Genomic DNA, 3,314 nt, shown 5'->3' on the forward strand with positions numbered 1-3,314 from the left:
TACACTGCTGGCTCTACCGAGTTGCAGGGGTTTCCTTTGCACAGGGAGCTACTCCACAGCTGGGCTTTTAAATTAGAGCCAGAATTGAGCCTGTGGAGCAGGAACCCAGACTAGATCCAGTCAGCATGCGGCAAATTTTTGTTAGTTCCCAGCAGCATCAAAATGAGTGGGTTGGGGGCCTGGCTGGAAGCACGGAGAACTATGGACCAGGTGAGAATTGATTAGATTTGGGTCGGTACAGCAGCATTAATATGTATACCGTGCAGTGCGAAGGAGGAGGAGGAGGAAGAATCTGGGGAGAAGGCACGGTATGGCCACTGGTGCTGTCATTCCTGAAGATGAAGAACACAGGAAAGGAAGCAGGTTTGTGGGAAGGGTGGTGGTGTCAGCCTGGGACAGGTTGAATTTTCTGTCTGAGGAACCAGTGGGTGAGATGTCCATGGAGGCTGATTACGTGGGGCTGGAATTCAGGTTAGGGAGTTGAGCCTGGAGATAGTGGTTTAAAAGTCATCACTGTTGGGAAGTGGGGATGGATGGGGTGAGGGTTCCCAGAAAAAATAAAGATACAGGATTCCCAGTTAAATTTGAATTTCAGATAGATATTTTATGGGACATTCTTGTGCTCAAATATTATTTGTTGTTTATCTGAAATTCAGTTGGGCATCTTGCATTTTATGTTTAATCTTAAGGCAGGGTCAGTTGTATTTTAAACTGGAAGGGGTTGAGATTTCCTGGAGAGAACACGTAGAGGCAGAAAAAGACAAAGTGTCAGAGATCACCAATATTTAGAGAGTGGAGGCAGAGAAGTGAGTGAAAGGATTAGGAAAGAAATGCCACAATGGTCACAGATGCCAAGTATGAAAAAAAAGTCCATGTGATTTGAGCATCCAGGGTCCTTGGACACTGTGACCAGACAGTTTCCTCAGAGATCTTACTGCAGGTGCCATATTACGGTGGCTTGAAGAGCATGTGGAAGGTTGTACCCAACTCCTTCTAGGAGCTTGGCCATGAAGGAGAGAACTGATCAGTCCAGAAGTCTCATAATTGTCAGAATTCCATCACTCTTCAAAGAGTTCTGGTATAAAGGCAAGTTTTATTTCCAGAAGCATGAAGCTTACTTCTGACTTCTCCAGTCTGCTCAGATCCACCTGGCTTATGGTGGCACCGTCCCTTCTTTCAATCAGCTGAGGCAAAAGGCTTAGTATCAGCCCTAGAAAGAACCTTGGAGCTGAGGGCCTGGCAGCATGTGAGCAAGCAAAATACAGACATGCTTGAGAGAGAGATGAGCACCATTTTGGAGGGGGGAGAAAGTTTATCTGAAATTCAGTTGGGCATCTTGCATTTTATGTTTAATCTTAAGGCAGGGTCAGTTGTATTTTAAACTGGAAGGGGTTGAGATTTCCTGGAGAGAACACGTAGAAGCAGAAAAAGACAAAGTGTCAGAGATCACCAATATTTAGAGAGTGGAGGCAGAGAAGTGAGTGAAAGGATTAGGAAAGAAATGCCACAATGGTCACAGATGCCAAGTATGAAAAAAAAGTCCATGTGATTTGAGCATCCAGGGTCCTTGGACACTGTGACCAGACAGTTTCCTCAGAGATCTTACTGCAGGTGCCATATTACGGTGGCTTGAAGAGCATGTGGAAGGTTGTACCCAACTCCTTCTAGGAGCTTGGCCATGGAGAGAACTGATCAGTCCAGAAGTCTCATAATTGTCAGAATTCCATCACTCTTCAAAGAGTTCAGGTATAAAGGCAAGTTTTATTTCCAGAAGCATGAAGCTTACTTCTGACTTCTCCAGTCTGCTCAGATCCACCTGGCTTATGGTGGCACCGTCCCTTCTTTCAATCAGCTGAGGCAAAAGGCTTAGTATCAGCCCTAGAAAGAACCTTGGAGCTGAGGGCCTGGCAGCATGTGAGCAAGCAAAATACAGACATGCTTGAGAGAGAGATGAGCACCATTTTGGAGGGGGGAGAAAGAAGGAAATTTAATTCTGAGAATTAAAAAAATGTATTTTTTTCCTCCCAAATGTTGTTTGGCCAGGGGCAGGATTCTCGCTGTAGATGTGGGAAATCTCTAGCTCAAATCCTAGACTCCTCTGGTTTTCTACAGGGAAACCCTTCATCTGTCATTGAGAACACAATACACCCTTCTCTCTTCTCTCCACACATCTTCTGAGCAATGCTTTTAAGATGCTTGATAGTGAAGTGAGTCCATAAACATGTGTTCTAACCTGAGGGAGAAATCCTTCTGCGATGTTATACAAACTGTTTTTTCCTGTACCCTGAGTTTCAAAGTAGCTCAGATGGCTTTGACTTCTTCAGGTGGAGAGGGATGCCAAAACCATGGATTATACTTAATAAACACAAATTAACTTTAAAAAATGGATTATGAGACTTAGGATGGAGAGAGTATGCAAAGAACATTACTCCTACCTAATACCAAGAAAACCCAGTAATTTACAAACTTCTAGCTTTTCTTGAACCCATCATGAGAACCAAGTAAACTCAAATCAAGACAGGGAAAAGTTTCTCCAAGCAGAGATGAACGCACAAACTGTGTCGCCTTTTGAAGAGCTCAGGAAAAACAGGTTGCTTCCATAAAAGCCAGTAGGAAGAAATCAGCTAAATTGAAGGAATTCTTAAAGGCCAAGTGTGGGCTAGCACATCAGTTTGGAATAGCTGGGGGCTAGATAAAAGGAGAGTTTGTGCTCACTCACAAGTTTTTTTCCATGTGCCTCCACTGGATGCTCAGTGTTCTAAAAACTGGAAACATGGTAGGAATTTGGAGAGAGCACCTACGAATGGTTCAGGGGTGGTGGAAGTGATCAGATGCTGCTGGAGGCAAACACAAAACTCTATCTGCTTTCCCAGACCCTTTTCTTCTGCCAAGAAAGAGCCTTGAGCCACTGGAGGAGGGACAACCACCTCTCTCCACCCTAAGGCACAGGCCAGGATACCAGGCTTCTGTGGGAGAAGCAAAGCCTGTCTGCTTTTGAGAGAGGGGTAAGGAAACCCTCATGCCCTCAAGACAGAAACAAAGACCTTCTGCTGCTGAGGGAGGTGGAGAAGCAAAACCCTCTACCTCTGGGGGAAGGGCAGGAAATTGTAATGGGGCTCAAAATCCTAGACATTCTAGCAGGGCTGGTGGAGGGGCCAGAAGTTCATATCCAAAGCCAACCACAGATAAAAATCAGACTTTGTTGCCACTATATGTGGAAAAGCAGAATTCTGAGAACCACCCAAAGGACTCGAGAAGAGAGTCATCACCAGACCTGCTGTGACAGATGGCCAAGGCCCCACGACAGGGACACA

The sequence above is a fragment of the Galeopterus variegatus genome, unplaced genomic scaffold, assembly GCF_000696425.1.
Source record: "Galeopterus variegatus unplaced genomic scaffold, G_variegatus-3.0.2 Scaffold3152, whole genome shotgun sequence".
NCBI lineage: Eukaryota > Metazoa > Chordata > Mammalia > Dermoptera > Cynocephalidae > Galeopterus > Galeopterus variegatus.